Source organism: Somniosus microcephalus, chromosome 1 (genome assembly GCF_052327205.1).
Source record: "Somniosus microcephalus isolate GS21.2 chromosome 1, FLI_Smic_1.0, whole genome shotgun sequence".
Lineage (NCBI taxonomy): Eukaryota > Metazoa > Chordata > Chondrichthyes > Squaliformes > Somniosidae > Somniosus > Somniosus microcephalus.
Genome location: NC_140987.1, coordinates 3711005 through 3729328, shown reverse-complemented (window position 1 = coordinate 3729328; position 18324 = coordinate 3711005). Strand labels below are relative to the sequence as shown.

The following is an 18324-nucleotide window of genomic DNA, read 5'->3' as shown; positions in this document are numbered from 1 at the left end:
TCAGGGAAAATTCACCAGGCTGATACCTGGGATGGCAGGAATGACGTATGAGGAGAGATTGGGTCGATTGGGCTTATACTCACTGGAGTTTAGAAGAATGAGAGGGGATCTCATTGAAACTTATAAAATTCTGGCAGGACTGGACAGACTAGATGCAGGGAGGATGTTCCCGATGGTCGGGGAGTCCAGAACCAGGGGTCACAGTCTAAGGATAATGGGTAAGCCATTTAGGACTGAGATGAGGAGGAATTTCTTCACCCAGAGAGTGGTGAACCTGTGGAATTCTCTACCACAGAAGGCAGTAGAGGCCAATTCATTAAATATATTCAAGAAGGAGTTGGATATATTTCTTAAGGCTAAAGGGATCAAGGGATATGGGGAAAAAGCAAGGACTGGGTACTGAATTTGGATGATCAGCCATGATTGCATTGAATGGCGGAGCAGGCTCGAGGGGCTGAATGGCCTACTCCTGCTCCTATCTTCTATGTTTCTATGTTTATAAGTCTGGTACACTGTGTAAAAATATGAACTGGTGAATTGTGTAAAATGGTTGCCTTTAGAAAATGGTCGAAAAACTGCAGCCACAGTGAGATCTCAAATAAACAAAACCTTGAAGCTGGGGGCCCAAGGCTGCTCAAATAACATAGTTAACAGGCCGGCAAGATATGCCAAGTTTGCAGGATGATCGAGTCTACGACAATAATTAACTCAAGATAAGGGTGACAATCTAGTCTAAGGGTTGAGCAGTCGCAAATCACATAATAAGGGACCTCTGGAATTCCCTAAATGACCAAGGATACCGATTGGCTAAGGATGGACACATCTCAGATAAAATGGCCGAATCTGCACACGGCACGCCTTGACCATTCTGTTGTGATGATCACAGAAGCTGTGAGCTAACTGTCAAGAGGTCTCATGACTGATTAGAGCAACCTTGGGCAAACAGTCTTATCGGGGGTGGGGGGGGGCGGCACATAGGTAGTAAAAATATAGATATAAAAGAAGGGATCCTTAGTTTAGCAGCGAGAACCTAGGACTCACACTCGAGAAGGGAGGCGCCACAAGTCCGGGACTTGCTGTAGGACACCAGCGCGAAGGCTGATCAACTTTCAAATGGGTAATATTGTTTTAAGCTAGCACACATGGGAAGTGAGCCCTGTGTCATTTTCCTTGTACGTTATTCAAACAACTTGTTAACCAATAAAGTAATGAATGTATGCAACTTATTGAGTCCGGCCAACATTTGACACTCTGAACTAAGAACCTGTTGTTGAGCTGGCTACTTATTACTAGCTCAATAGATACAGTGAATTCAGGACAACAAACTGGCGACCGCGGCAGGACCTTTGACTTGAGAAGTGGGACTTTTCAAGAAGGATAAATTAAGAGTGTCAAACGGAACGAGTTGGAATCTTAAAAATAAGACGCTACGTTACGGGATAACAATGGCGAGTAATAAAGGGGAGACCTCTCAGAGTTGGGAAGAACAGTATAATAAATTAATGGTAGGAAATTATAAAAACTGGGCACTCACTGCAGCTAGAGTATGGCCCACCCAGAATACGGGACAAAGGTTTATGGAAACCTCCGTAACCAGTACAGGAAAGAAAATAAAGAAAAGGGAATATAAATACAGGTAGACTATCCCTTATCCGCACTTCCGAAAACCGAAAACCTCTGAAAACCAAAACTTTTTTCGTGGAGCGTAACTCGTGCACACGGCATGACCCGAGTGGCGCAAAACATGACCTGACTGGCGCAAAACATGACCCGACGCGGCCGATGCTTGACCCACGCAGGTGTGAGGCGTCAGTTGTGTCTCAGCGCTGTCACACGTGCGTCTGCTGCTCTCTTTGATATTTGTTGGTTTTTTGTGATTTGTGAAAATGTTAAAAAGCTGCAGATCCCCCTATGGGTAACAGTGAGAAACAGAGAAGGAAGCATCTCTCCTCATTATCGATATCGCAGAAAGTGGAGTTGTTGCAGAAGCTTGATCGTGGTGTGTCTGTGCGGCGTCTTACTGAAGAATATGGTGTGGGAACTACCACCATATATGACTTAAAGAAACAGAAAGACAAGTTGTTGAAGTTTTACACTGACAGTGATGACCATAAACTAATGAAAAGTAGGAAAACATTGCATAGGGCAAAAAATGAAGATCTTGACCGTGTGCTGATTGAGTGAATTCGACAACGCAGAGGTGAACGTGTGCCACTGACTGGTTTGATGGTCATGAAACAAGCTAGAATATACCATGAAGAACTGAACATTGAAGTTGAGTGTGAATATTCAGAAGGTTGGCTGCATAAATTTAAGAAGCGTCATGGTATAAAATATCTGAAAATCTGTGGTGAAAAAGCTTCTGCTGATCATGAAGCAGCTGAAAATTACATAGATGAATTTGCCAAAATAATATCTGATGAAAACCTCGGTCCTGAACAAATTTACAATGCTGATGAAACAGCTCTGTTCTGGCGCTACGTTCCTCGAAAAACATTAACAACGGCTGATGAGAGTGCACCAGCAGGTTTTAAGGACGCTGAGGACAGGTTGACTGTTCTTGGGTGTGCCAATGCTGCAGGCACACACAAGTTAAAGTTGGTAGTGATTGGAAAAAGCCAACATCCGAGATGTTTGAAAGGTGTATGCAATTTACCTGTGTATTATTATACGAGCAAGAAAGCATGGGTAACCAGGGGAATATTTTCTCACTGGTTCAATAACCACTTCGTACCAGCGACACGAGCTCATTGCAGGCAAGTTGGACTGGAAGAAAACTGCAACATTTTATTGTTTCTGGACAACTGCTCCGCACATCCCCCTCCTGAACTTCTTGTGAAAAGTAATGTTTTCGGCATTAACTTTCCCCCTAATGTGACATCTTTAATACAGCCTTGTGACCAAGGAATTTTACGCTCCATGAAGAGCAAGTATAAAGACATTTTTTTGAACTGTATGCTTGGTGCAGTCAAGAGGCATAGGAATCCAAAGCTTCCTGAAAGAGTTCAATGTTAAGGATGCCATTTACGCAGTTGCTAATGCATGGAACGATGTTGATAAACCAACATTAACAAATGCTTGGCACAGGCTTTGGCCTACAACGATGTTTGATGAAGATGGACCTGCAGATGAAGATTTTGAAGGATTTCCTGTCAGTAAGGAGAAGATGATGATATCAAACCTCCTTACTTACGCCAAAGGTTTATCATCCGAAAGTGTAAATAAGTTAGAGGAAGCTGACATCGAAGAAGTGCTGAACATTGACAATGATGCACCTGTTGTGCATTCGTTGAGTGATGGGGAAATTGCTGAAATGGTGTTAAATAAAGACAAGCATGAGGATAGTAGTGATGATGATGATGATGACATTGTGAACAGGTGAAAAAATCCCCATAGACGATATGGTGACAATGTGTGATCAGTTAATTGCTCATTTATCAGTGAGCAAGAGATTATGCAAGTTTACTCAATTAAAGAGAGACTGCTTAGACAGAAACCAATGTTAATGAGACAGATGACACTGGAAGAAATCTTTAAAAAGGCCGTTTGTCGTAGTGCTGCTTCATCACTTGAGAATCCTGTTCCTGGCCCATCTTCAGGTGTCCGACTCCAACCTGATGACGACGATGACAACACTGATGTACCCTCTTCTCCAAGATCCTCAAGCCAGATGTAATGTACCTTTACTGCATGTATATGTACAGGTATTTAGCTTAGTTTGTACCTGTATATGTTTGAAGTTTTACTGAATGTTTTCCTTACAAATAAACTGTACTAGAGTATTTATGGTCTACATTTCTCCCACTATTTAATTTACCAAATTATTACTGTACAAATAAACTGTAATACTATTTATAGTCTTTATTTATCCCACTCAGTGTGAATATTCATAAGGTTCACTGCAGAAATATTAATGTGTTTGCTTACAGGGTTCTGAAATCCGAAAAATTCCGAATTCCGAAACACAGCTGGTCCCAAGGTTTTCGGATAAGGGATAGTCTACCTGTACTTCCTAATGGCGGCCTGTTACCTTAAATTAGTAAACGAATGAAATTTGGCCCAAAAAGTGACAGATGAGCTGCAAAGGGTGAACAGCCAGCTGACCGATGATCCTGAAACCTACAGGGAAAATACTGAGGAGTTAAAAAGGGAGGTGAGTGAGCTCCGGGATGGGAAGCGATTACATACCCTCCACATGGCTGCCAGCATGACGACTGTAGATTTGAGCAACTCCCAAGTTCAAAAATATAAAACCCAGGTAGAGCAATTACAGACGGAGCGACATGCCTCAGAAGGTAAATGTCAGGATTTAAAATCAGCCCTTAGGGTAATACAACAGTCCCACCAACGGGAGAAATATGTGCATGCCAACCATACCCGTTGTAATAAAGACATTGAGGGATTAAAATCACAGTTGTCATAGAAACACAGAAGCTAGGAGCAGGAGTAGGCCATTCGGCCCCTCGAGCCTGCTCCGCCATTCAATGAGATCATGGCTGGTCAAGTCCTCACTAATGGGGTAATTTGCGCCTTTTCAGACGAAGGGGATGCCGATATAGACCACTCAAGTCTAGTTGAGGATGCTCACACATATGATCAACGGGAAAGGGAGGACTGGCCTGAACCAGAGGAGAAAGGGAGACCACCGCCCTCCGCCCCCGAACCGCCTGATAAAACTCCAACTCCGCAGCGACCCATCAACCCCATGGTAACAACTCCAACCCCAGGGCAAAATGCCAACGACCCCATCAGCTACTCTACCCCTTTTAGTCTTTCCCAACTGAACGACATTGCTAAGAATGTCCCGAAGTACAATGGGAAAACTAGTTTCGAGTTATGGAAAGCCGCTGTCAAGCAAGCCTCTGAAACCCAGGGTTTAGATGATGGGGAACTAAGGAAATTGATAACCCTGTGTCTAGGACCGATTATTTATGGGGACTTGACACAAGAACAGAAAATCGGAGGAGGTACCACAGCCGAACTCTGGGCTGCGGGAAGTGAGGTAGCAGGGATAAATAGCGAGGACCCTGCGATGGAATTAGCAAGTATTAAACAGGCCACTGGGGAACACTGCAGAACGCCTCTGGATCGTTTCCTGCAATGTCTTTGGAACACTGGAGCGTGACGACTTGGTGATACCCAAAACCCATTGTGGCTCAAGTCCATCATCTCGCACGCTTCTGACCATGGCCAAGAGGCCTGTCGAATGTTTGACCCTAATGAGGCCACTCACAGTGAAGCTCGGGTCTTAAGACGAATGATTATGGCCTGGCAAAACGACCAAAATAAACCCCCGTCCCAGCAAAAAGGGAAGGTGCATGCGTTTCAGCAGAATCAAGGGAGGAATGGTCCTCCAACATGGAAGACTGAGGGACCACCAGGATACACAGGAGGGAACCAAGAGTACAGGGGAATTGGAGTACCGAAGGGAGCGTGCTTTAACTGTGGGAAACAGGGACATTGGTCCCGAGAATGTCGAGCCCCAAAAAGAAGTTCTAGGACAGGAGTGGTAGGAGGCTTAGGATGAATGGCACCCTACCAGGAACAGCCAGGGCCAGAGCAGGGAGACCAATGACTGAGTCCGACCTCGGACATCGTATGTGGGATAGGATATGACAAACATGGACGACCTATAGCGTCAGGTACCGTAGGAGGTCACGATACCACATTTTTATGGGACACAGGTGGATCCGGGACGTGCCTGGGAAACCAGCGCCCTCTCTCACACAGGTGGATCCGGGACGTGCCTGGGAAACCAGCGCCCTCTCTCACACAGGTGGATCCGGGACGTGCCTGGGAAACCAGCGCCCTCCCTCACACAGGTGGATCCGGGACGTGCCTGGGAAACCAGCACCCTCTGTCACACAGGTGGATCCGGGACGTGCCTGGGAAACCAGCACCCTCTCTCACACAGGTGGATCCGGGACGTGCCTGGGAAACCAGCACCCTCCCTCACACAGGTGGATCCGGGACGTGCCTGGGAAACCAGCACCCTCCCTCACACAGGTGGATCCGGGACGTGCCTGGGAAACCAGCGCCCTCTCTCACACAGGTGGATCCGGGACGTGCCTGGGAAACCAGCACCCTCTCTCACACAGGTGGATCCGGGACGTGCCTGGGAAACCAGCACCCTCTGTCACACAGGTGGATCCGGGACGTGCCCGGGAAACCAGCGCCCTCTCTCACACAGGTGGATCCGGGACGTGCCTGGGAAACCAGCACCCTCTCTCACACAGGTGGATCCGGGACGTGCCTGGGAAACCAGCGCCCTCCCTCACACAGGTGGATCCGGGACGTGCCTGGGAAACCAGCACCCTCTGTCACACAGGTGGATCCGGGACGTGCCTGGGAAACCAGCGCCCTCTGTCACACAGGTGGATCCGGGACGTGCCTGGGAAACCAGCGCCCTCTCTCACACAGGTGGATCCGGGACGTGCCTGGGAAACCAGCACCCTCCCTCACACAGGTGGATCCGGGACGTGCCTGGGAAACCAGCGCCCTCTCTCACACAGGTGGATCCGGGACGTGCCTGGGAAACCAGCACCCTCTCTCACACAGGTGGATCCGGGACATGCCCGGGAAACCAGCACCCTCTGTCACACAGGTGGATCCGGGACGTGCCTGGGAAACCAGCACCCTCTCTCACACAGGTGGATCCGGGACATGCCCGGGAAACCAGCACCCTCTGTCACACAGGTGGATCCGGGACGTGCCCGGGAAACCAGCGCCCTCTCTCACACAGGTGGATCCGGGACGTGCCTGGGAAACCAGCACCCTCCCTCACACAGGTGGATCCGGGACATGCCCGGGAAACCAGCACCCTCTCTCACACAGGTGGATCCGGGACGTGCCTGGGAAACCAGCACCCTCTCTCACACAGGTGGATCCGGGACGTGCCTGGGAAACCAGCACCCTCTCTCACACAGGTGGATCCGGGACGTGCCTGGGAAACCAGCGCCCTCTCTCACACAGGTGGATCCGGGACGTGCCTGGGAAACCAGCACCCTCTGTCACACAGGTGGATCCGGGACGTGCCTGGGAAACCAGCACCCTCTCTCACACAGGTGGATCCGGGACATGTCTGGGAAACCAGCGCCCTCTCTCACACAGGTGGATCCGGGACGTGCCTGGGAAACCAGCACCCTCTCTCACACAGGTGGATCCAGGACGTGCCTGGGAAACCAGCGCCCTCTCTCACACAGGTGGATCCGGGACGTGCCTGGGAAACCAGCACCCTCTCTCACACAGGTGGATCCGGGACATGTCTGGGAAACCAGCGCCCTCTCTCACACAGGTGGATCCGGGACGTGCCTGGGAAACCAGCGCGCTCTCTCACACAGGTGGATCCGGGACGTGCCTGGGAAACCAGCACCCTCTCTCACACAGGTGGATCCGGGACGTGCCTGGGAAACCAGCGCCCTCTGTCACACAGGTGGATCCGGGACGTGCCTGGGAAACCAGCACCCTCTGTCACACAGGTGGATCCGGGACGTGCCTGGGAAACCAGCGCCCTCTCTCACACAGGTGGATCCGGGACGTGCCTGGGAAACCAGCACCCTCTGTCACACAGGTGGATCCGGGACGTGCCTGGGAAACCAGCACCCTCTCTCACACAGGTGGATCCGGGACGTGCCTGGGAAACCAGCGCCCTCTCTCACACAGGTGGATTCGGGACGTGCCTGGGAAACCAGCACCCTCTCTCACACAGGTGGATCCGGGACGTGCCTGGGAAACCAGCGCCCTCTGTCACACAGGTGGATCCGGGTCGTGCCTGGGAAACGAGCGCCCTCTCTCACACAGGTGGATCCGGGACGTGCCTGGGAAACCAGCGCCCTCTGTCACACAGGTGGATCCGGGACGTGCCTGGGAAACCAGCACCCTCTCTCACACAGGTGGATCCGGGACGTGCCTGGGAAACCAGCGCCCTCTCTCACACAGGTGGATCCGGGACGTGCCTGGGAAACCAGCACCCTCTGTCACACAGGTGGATCCGGGACGTGCCTGGGAAACCAGCGCCCTCTGTCACACAGGTGGATCCGGGGCGTGCCTGGGAAACCAGCACCCTCTCTCACACAGGTGGATCCGGGACGTGCCTGGGAAACCAGCACCCTCTGTCACACAGGTGGATCCGGGACGTGCCTGGGAAACCCGCACCCTCTCTCACACAGGTGGATCCGGGACGTGCCTGGGAAACCAGCACCCTCTCTCACACAGGTGGATCCGGGACGTGCCTGGGAAACCAGCACCCTCTGTCACACAGGTGGATCCGGGACGTGCCTGGGAAACCAGCACCCTCTCTCACACAGGTGGATCCGGGACGTGCCTGGGAAACCAGCGCCCTCCCTCACACAGGTGGATCCGGGACGTGCCCGGGAAACCAGCACCCTCTCTCACACAGGTGGATCCGGGACGTGCCTGGGAAACCAGCGCCCTCTCTCACACAGGTGGATCCGGGACGTGCTGGGGAAACCAGCACCCTCCCTCACACAGGTGGATCCGGGGCGTGCCTGGGAAACCAGCACCCTCTCTCACACAGGTGGATCCGGGACGTGCCTGGGAAACCAGCACCCTCTGTCACACAGGTGGATCCGGGACGTGCCGGGGAAACCAGCGCCCTCTCTCACACAGGTGGATCTGGGACGTGCCCGGGAAACCAGCGCCCTCTGTCACACAGGTGGATCCGGGACGTGCCTGGGAAACCAGCGCCCTCTCTCACACAGGTGGATCCGGGACGTGCCTGGGAAACCAGCACCCTCTCTCACACAGGTGGATCCGGGACGTGCCTGGGAAACCAGCACCCTCTCTCACACAGGTGGATCTGGGACGTGCCGGGGAAACCAGCGCCCTCTCTCACACAGGTGGATCCGGGACGTGCCGGGGAAACCAGCGCCCTCTCTCACACAGGTGGATCCGGGACGTGCCTGGGAAACCAGCACCCTCTCTCACACAGGTGGATCCGGGACGTGCCTGGGAAACCAGCACCCTCTCTCACACAGGTGGATCCGGGACGTGCCTGGGAAACCAGCGCCCTCTCTCACACAGGTGGATCCGGGACGTGCTGGGGAAACCAGCACCCTCTCTCACACAGGTGGATCCGGGACGTGCCTGGGAAACCAGCACCCTCTCTCACACAGGTGGATCCGGGACGTGCCTGGGAAACCAGCACCCTCTGTCACACAGGTGGATCCGGGACGTGCCTGGGAAACCAGCACCCTCTCTCACACAGGTGGATCCGGGACATGCCTGGGAAACCAGCACCCTCTCTCACACAGGTGGATCCGGGGCGTGCCTGGGAAACCAGCACCCTCTCTCACACAGGTGGATCCGGGACGTGCCTGGGAAACCAGCACCCTCTGTCACACAGGTGGATCCGGGACGTGCCTGGGAAACCAGCGCCCTCTGTCACACAGGTGGATCCGGGACGTGCCTGGGAAACCAGCACCCTCTGTCACACAGGTGGATCCGGGACGTGCCTGGGAAACCAGCACCCTCTGTCACACAGGTGGATCCGGGACGTGCCTGGGAAACCAGCACCCTCTCTCTCACAGGTGGATCCGGGACGTGCCTGGGAAACCAGCACCCTCCCTCACACAGGTGGATCCGGGACGTGCCTGGGAAACCAGCGCCCTCCCTCACACAGGTGGATCTGGGACGTGCCTGGGAAACCAGCGCCCTCTGTCACACAGGTGGATCCGGGACGTGCCTGGGAAACCAGCACCCTCTCTCACACAGGTGGATCCGGGACGTGCCTGGGAAACCAGCACCCTCTGTCACACAGGTGGATCCGGGACGTGCCTGGGAAACCAGCACCCTCTGTCACACAGGTGGATCCGGGACGTGCCTGGGAAACCAGCGCCCTCCCTCACACAGGTGGATCCGGGACGTGCCTGGGAAACCAGCGCCCTCTGTCACACAGGTGGATCCGGGACGTGCCTGGGAAACCAGCGCCCTCTGTCACACAGGTGGATCCGGGACGTGCCTGGGAAACCAGCACCCTCTCTCACACAGGCGGATCCGGGACGTGCCTGGGAAACCAGCGCCCTCTCTCACACAGGTGGATCCGGGACGTGCCTGGGAAACCAGCACCCTCTGTCACACAGGTGGATCCGGGACGTGCCTGGGAAACCAGCACCCTCTCTCACACAGGTGGATCCGGGACGTGCCTGGGAAACCAGCGCCCTCTCTCACACAGGTGGATCCGGGACGTGCTGGGGAAACCAGCACCCTCTCTCACACAGGTGGATCCGGGACGTGCCTGGGAAACCAGCGCCCTCTCTCACACAGGTGGATCCGGGACGTGCCTGGGAAACCAGCACCCTCTCTCACACAGGTGGATCCGGGACATGCCTGGGAAACCAGCACCCTCTCTCACACAGGTGGATCCGGGACGTGCCTGGGAAACCAGCACCCTCTGTCACACAGGTGGATCCGGGACGTGCCTGGGAAACCAGCGCCCTCTGTCACACAGGTGGATCCGGGACGTGCCTGGGAAACCAGCACCCTCTGTCACACAGGTGGATCCGGGACGTGCCTGGGAAACCAGCGCCCTCTCTCACACAGGTGGATCCGGGACGTGCCTGGGAAACCAGCGCCCTCTCTCACACAGGTGGATCCGGGGCGTGCCTGGGAAACCAGCGCCCTCTGTCACACAGGTGGATCCGGGACGTGCCTGGGAAACCAGCACCCTCTCTCACACAGGTGGATCCGGGACGTGCCTGGGAAACCAGCGCCCTCTGTCACACAGGTGGATCCGGGACGTGCCTGGGAAACCAGCGCCCTCTCTCACACAGGTGGATCCGGGACGTGCCTGGGAAACCAGCGCCCTCTCTCACACAGGTGGATCCGGGACGTGCTGGGGAAACCAGCACCCTCTCTCACACAGGTGGATCCGGGACGTGCCTGGGAAACCAGCACCCTCTCTCACACAGGTGGATCCGGGACGTGCCTGGGAAACCAGCACCCTCTCTCACACAGGTGGATCCGGGACGTGCCTGGGAAACCAGCGCCCTCTCTCACACAGGTGGATCTGGGACGTGCCCGGGAAACCAGCGCCCTCTGTCACACAGGTGGATCCGGGACGTGCCTGGGAAACCAGCACCCTCTGTCACACAGGTGGATCCGGGACGTGCCTGGGAAACCAGCACCCTCTCTCACACAGGTGGATCCAGGACGTGCCTGGGAAACCAGCACCCTCTGTCACACAGGTGGATCCGGGACGTGCCTGGGAAACCAGCACCCTCTCTCACACAGGTGGATCCAGGACGTGCCTGGGAAACCAGCGCCCTCTCTCACACAGGTGGATCCGGGACGTGCCTGGGAAACCAGCGCCCTCTCTCACACAGGTGGATCCGGGACGTGCCTGGGAAACCAGCACCCTCTCTCACACAGGTGGATCCGGGACGTGCCTGGGAAACCAGCGCCCTCTGTCACACAGGTGGATCCAGGACCTGCCTGGGAAACCAGCGCCCTCTCTCACACAGGTGGATCCGGGACGTGCTGGGGAAACCAGCACCCTCTCTCACACAGGTGGATCCGGGACGTGCCTGGGAAACCAGCGCCCTCTCTCACACAGGTGGATCCGGGACGTGCCTGGGAAACCAGCACCCTCTCTCACACAGGTGGATCCGGGACGTGCCCGGGAAACCAGCACCCTCTCTCACACAGGTGGATCCGGGACGTGCCTGGGAAACCAGCGCCCTCTCTCACACAGGTGGATCCGGGACGTGCTGGGGAAACCAGCGCCCTCTGTCACACAGGTGGATCCGGGACGTGCCTGGGAAACCAGCACCCTCTCTCACACAGGTGGATCCGGGACGTGCCTGGGAAACCAGCGCCCTCTGTCACACAGGTGGATCCGGGACGTGCCTGGGAAACCAGCGCCCTCTGTCACACAGGTGGATCCGGGACGTGCCTGGGAAACCAGCACCCTCTGTCACACAGGTGGATCCGGGACGTGCCTGGGAAACCAGCACCCTCTCTCACACAGGTGGATCCGGGACGTGCTGGGGAAACCAGCACCCTCTCTCACACAGGTGGATCCGGGACGTGCCTGGGAAACCAGCACCCTCTCTCACACAGGTGGATCCGGGACGTGCCTGGGAAACCAGCACCCTCTCTCACACAGGTGGATCCGGGACGTGCCCGGGAAACCAGCACCCTCTCTCACACAGGTGGATCCGGGACGTGCCTGGGAAACCAGCACCCTCTCTCACACAGGTGGATCCGGGACGTGCCTGGGAAACCAGCGCCCTCTCTCACACAGGTGGATCCGGGACGTGCCTGGGAAACCAGCACCCTCTGTCACACAGGTGGATCCGGGACGTGCCTGGGAAACCAGCACCCTCTCTCACACAGGTGGATCCAGGACGTGCCTGGGAAACCAGCACCCTCTCTCACACAGGTGGATCCAGGACGTGCCTGGGAAACCAGCGCCCTCTCTCACACAGGTGGATCCGGGACGTGCCTGGGAAACCAGCACCCTCTGTCACACAGGTGGATCCGGGACGTGCCTGGGAAACCAGCGCCCTCTCTCACACAGGTGGATCCGGGACGTGCCTGGGAAACCAGCACCCTCTGTCACACAGGTGGATCCGGGGCGTGCCTGGGAAACCAGCACCCTCTCTCACACAGGTGGATCCGGGATGTGCCTGGGAAACCAGCGCCCTCTCTCACACAGGTGGATCCGGGACGTGCCTGGGAAACCAGCGCCCTCTGTCACACAGGTGGATCCGGGACGTGCCTGGGAAACCAGCGCCCTCTCTCACACAGGTGGATCCGGGACGTGCCTGGGAAACCAGCACCCTCTCTCACACAGGTGGATCCGGGACGTGCCTGGGAAACCAGCGCCCTCTCTCACACAGGTGGATCCGGGGCGTGCCTGGGAAACCAGCGCCCTCTGTCACACAGGTGGATCCGGGGCGTGCCTGGGAAACCAGCACCCTCTGTCACACAGGTGGATCCGGGACGTGCCTGGGAAACCAGCGCCCTCTCTCACACAGGTGGATCCGGGACGTGCCTGGGAAACCAGCACCCTCTCTCACAGGTGGATCCGGGACGTGCCTGGGAAACCAGCACCCTCTCTCACACAGGTGGATCCGGGACGTGCCTGGGAAACCAGCACCCTCTCTCACAGGTGGATCCGGGACGTGCCTGGGAAACCAGCACCCTCTCTCACACAGGTGGATCCGGGACGTGCCTGGGAAACCAGCACCCTCTCTCACACAGGTGGATCCGGGACGTGCCTGGGAAACCAGCACCCTCTCTCACACAGGTGGATCCGGGACGTGCCTGGGAAACCAGCACCCTCTCTCACACAGGTGGATCCGGGACGTGCCTGGGAAACCAGCGCCCTCTGTCACACAGGTGGATCCGGGGCGTGCCTGGGAAACCAGCGCCCTCTCTCACACAGGTGGATCCGGGGCGTGCCTGGGAAACCAGCACCCTCTGTCACACAGGTGGATCCGGGGCGTGCCTGGGAAACCAGCACCCTCTCTCACACAGGTGGATCCGGGACGTGCCTGGGAAACCAGCACCCTCTCTCACACAGGTGGATCCGGGACGTGCCTGGGAAACCAGCGCCCTCTCTCACACAGGTGGATCCGGGACGTGCCTGGGAAACCAGCACCCTCTGTCACACAGGTGGATCCGGGACGTGCCTGGGAAACCAGCACCCTCTCTCACACAGGTGGATCCAGGACGTGCCTGGGAAACCAGCACCCTCTCTCACACAGGTGGATCCAGGACGTGCCTGGGAAACCAGCGCCCTCTCTCACACAGGTGGATCCGGGACGTGCCTGGGAAACCAGCACCCTCTGTCACACAGGTGGATCCGGGACGTGCCTGGGAAACCAGCGCCCTCTCTCACACAGGTGGATCCGGGACGTGCCTGGGAAACCAGCACCCTCTGTCACACAGGTGGATCCGGGGCGTGCCTGGGAAACCAGCACCCTCTCTCACACAGGTGGATCCGGGATGTGCCTGGGAAACCAGCGCCCTCTCTCACACAGGTGGATCCGGGACGTGCCTGGGAAACCAGCGCCCTCTGTCACACAGGTGGATCCGGGACGTGCCTGGGAAACCAGCGCCCTCTCTCACACAGGTGGATCCGGGACGTGCCTGGGAAACCAGCACCCTCTCTCACACAGGTGGATCCGGGACGTGCCTGGGAAACCAGCGCCCTCTCTCACACAGGTGGATCCGGGGCGTGCCTGGGAAACCAGCGCCCTCTGTCACACAGGTGGATCCGGGGCGTGCCTGGGAAACCAGCACCCTCTGTCACACAGGTGGATCCGGGACGTGCCTGGGAAACCAGCGCCCTCTCTCACACAGGTGGATCCGGGACGTGCCTGGGAAACCAGCACCCTCTCTCACAGGTGGATCCGGGACGTGCCTGGGAAACCAGCACCCTCTCTCACAGGTGGATCCGGGACGTGCCTGGGAAACCAGCACCCTCTCACACAGGTGGATCCGGGACGTGCCTGGGAAACCAGCACCCTCTCTCACACAGGTGGATCCGGGACGTGCCTGGGAAACCAGCACCCTCTCTCACACAGGTGGATCCGGGACGTGCCTGGGAAACCAGCACCCTCTCTCACACAGGTGGATCCGGGACGTGCCTGGGAAACCAGCGCCCTCTGTCACACAGGTGGATCCGGGGCGTGCCTGGGAAACCAGCGCCCTCTCTCACACAGGTGGATCCGGGGCGTGCCTGGGAAACCAGCACCCTCTGTCACACAGGTGGATCCGGGGCGTGCCTGGGAAACCAGCGCCCTCTCTCACACAGGTGGATCCGGGACGTGCCTGGGAAACCAGCGCCCTCTGTCACACAGGTGGATCCGGGACGTGCCTGGGAAACCAGCACCCTCTGTCACACAGGTGGATCCGGGACGTGCCTGGGAAACCAGCGCCCTCTGTCACACAGGTGGATCCGGGACGTGCCTGGGAAACCAGCACCCTCTGTCACACAGGTGGATCCGGGACGTGCCTGGGAAACCAGCACCCTCTGTCACACAGGTGGATCCGGGACGTGCCTGGGAAACCAGCACCCTCTGTCACACAGGTGGATCCGGGACGTGCCTGGGAAACCAGCGCCCTCTGTCACACAGGTGGATCCGGGACGTGCCTGGGAAACCAGCACCCTCTCTCACACAGGTGGATCCGGGAGGTGCCTGGGAAACCAGCACCCTCTCTCACACAGGTGGATCCGGGACGTGCCTGGGAAACCAGCGCCCTCTCTCACACAGGTGGATCCGGGACATGCCTGGGAAACCAGCGCCCTCTCTCACACAGGTGGATCCGGGACGTGCCTGGGAAACCAGCACCCTCTCTCACACAGGTGGATCCGGGACGTGCCTGGGAAACCAGCGCCCTCTCTCACACAGGTGGATCCGGGACGTGCCTGGGAAACCAGCACCCTCTGTCACACAGGTGGATCCGGGACGTGCCTGGGAAACCAGCGCCCTCTCTCACACAGGTGGATCCGGGACATGCCTGGGAAACCAGCACCCTCTCTCACACAGGTGGATCCGGGACGTGCCTGGGAAACCAGCGCCCTCCCTCACACAGGTGGATCCGGGACGTGCCTGGGAAACCAGCACCCTCTCTCACACAGGTGGATCCGGGACGTGCCCGGGAAACCAGCACCCTCTGTCACACAGGTGGATCCGGGACGTGCCTGGGAAACCAGCGCCCTCTCTCACACAGGTGGATCCGGGACGTGCCTGGGAAACCAGCGCCCTCTCTCACACAGCGATTTGACAGACGTGACAGTTTTACTAAGCGGTTTTACTGGACACGGGCAAATGGCCACATTTACTAAACCGCTAGACATCCAATTGGGTAATTTAAAATTTAAGCATGCCTGTTTATCGGTACCACAAATGCAGGGAGAAGAAGCGATAATCAGGATAGATTTCATGAGGAAATCTAATCTGGCCTATGATCCTGTGAACAGACGTATTTGGAGATTGCATGAAATATGTAATGATGGTTTGATACTGACCGGTCAATATGGTGAACGGGTGTGTTGTATGAAAAATGTTTCCTTTAACCCCATATTAATGACAAGTGTACCAGGGTTGCAGAAGGTGCTAAGTCAGAATTTAAATGCCTTTGCCACTCACAAACATGAATGTGGTAGGACCACCGGAGAGGTGCTAATTACGGGACCCGATCCCCCACCCCAGAAACAGTATAAAATCCCAGTAGAAGCTGAAAAGGATGTGGATAAAATTATCCATAGCCTCCTGGAACAAGGCATACTTAGACCTATCGCATCTACCAATAACTCCCCCATTTGGCCAGTCCAAAAGCCTGATAAATCATGGCGCATGACTATAGACTACCGAGTATTAAATAAAGTCACGCCTTCAGCAGCGCCCACGGTTGTCACCGCACCAGAGGCTGCTCTCAATGTTTTCCCAACCGCAAAATTCTTCACAGTATTGGGTATTAGTAATGGATTTTGGTCCATACCGTCGGCCAAGGAATGTCAGTATAAATTTGCATTCACTCATAAAGGACAACACACTTGGACTTGTTTGCCCCAAGGTTTCCATAATAGCCGCTTGATAGTCTCGAATATGATGGCAAATGGGTTAAAGGGATTTTCTCAGCCCTCAGCTCTTGTTCAGTACGTAGATGATATCCTACTCCAAACAGACACCCTTGAGGAACACGAGATCCTGTTACAAGAACTATTAGTAACTCTGTACAGATTAGGAGTTAAAATAAACCTGAAAAAGGCACAGCTTGGAAAACCAAAAGTGCAATATTTAGGGATGCAAGTAACCCAGGGGGCACGGGAGGTGACCGAAGATAGAAAGAAGTCTGCCGCCACCTTACCCACCCCCACAGATGTAAAATCCCTCAGGACCCTTTTAGGGATTACAGGGTACTGCCAGGATCACATTGAGGACTACTCTGTGGTCGCCAAACCCTTGTATAATCGACTAGGAAAGTGGGTGCTATGGGAATGGACCCAAGAACATGCAAACTTGTTCGGTAAATTAAAATCAGCATTGATCCAAGCCCCTGCACTACGAAACCCAGACATGTCTTCGAGCTTTTATCTGGAAGCGGCCTCTAGCGAAGATGGTCTGTCAGCGGTATTACTGCAGGGACACTCTGGAAAGCTCCAACCTGTTGGTTACGCGTCCAGCGTTCTGACCCCCGTAGAAACAGTGTTCTCACCCTGTGAGAAAAACTTACTCAGTGTATTTTGGGCCGTACATAAATTCTCCCCTACAGTCGGACTTCACCCTTTGATCATTCTCACCCCACATACTCCTATTAAAATGCTCCTGGATGGAAACTTTAAAGAAGCGGCAGTTAGTTCACAACGAATAGCTAGATGGACGCTGACATAAGAAAACTACTAGGCACTTAGTCTAAGTATTAAACAAGGCTTTAATCAACTGTTTTTCAACATGGAGATCTAGTTGTGTCCTTCACTAGTTCCTGTTAAAGAATGTCCTGAGCAAGCTGGGCCCATGCCCGAGTATTTATACTCTCCCTGGACAGCGCCACCAGCAGGCCGCCCAGTATCATTTCATAAGTCATTTCCACATGAATAACAAGATTCATGTCAGACGCTACTCCTACAAGGAAGGGATATCCATATTCGATATGAGCCAAAGCAAACTAGCCTAGCACAAAACAGGTTATACCCCGGGGACCAACATGAGTGTAAAATTTTGTCATCAAGTGCCCTGACTGGTCCCTTTCAGACAAAATTAAGGGAGGGCGATAACGATATAAGAATTAAAACTCATGTTTACGTAGATGGTTCATCGTCAATACGGGTGATACGCTTATCAATTACTCCATAAAAGACGATGAATCAGGAAGGTGATGAAAAGGCTTTTATTAACTAGAGAACAGAGCATGCCTCTCGTGGGTGGCTGGTTCCAAGAAAGAAGTGAGTCGGCGAAACCCCCACCTTTATACCTGGTCATGTGGGCGGAGTCAGCTGAGGCATGCCTTGGTACACAGCGCCACCCAGAGGTAACAATATACAATAACAGTGGTTTACCACATTCACCCCTTGTTTAAAATTAAGTCCGGCGGGGTGAAGGGTACTAAAAGTTCGTGTAGTTAAGTCTATCAGGAGGCCTTGTCTGATGTCCTGATCGTCGTGGTGGCGGCGGCGGTGTTGCAGCATCCAACGTCGGATCTGGTGTCTGGGTGGTCAACGAAGGGTCCTGGGGCTCCGGCATGTCGTCTACAGGGGTTGGATTGGGAGGGGTGGTGGGGGATAACGGTGGTAGTTCAGGGGTACCCGAGGGTGCGAGATCTCGTATGGAGACCGTGTCCTCCCGCCCGTCT

At 55.4% G+C, this 18324-nt stretch overlaps 1 protein-coding gene across 1 annotated transcript in view; it reads right to left on the bottom strand.

Moving 5' to 3' along the window:
• LOC147123896 (sperm flagella and cilia-associated protein 2-like) overlaps positions 1-18324 on the bottom strand; it is a 536137-nt gene that overhangs the window by 485241 nt on the left and 32572 nt on the right. The window lies entirely within an intron of this gene.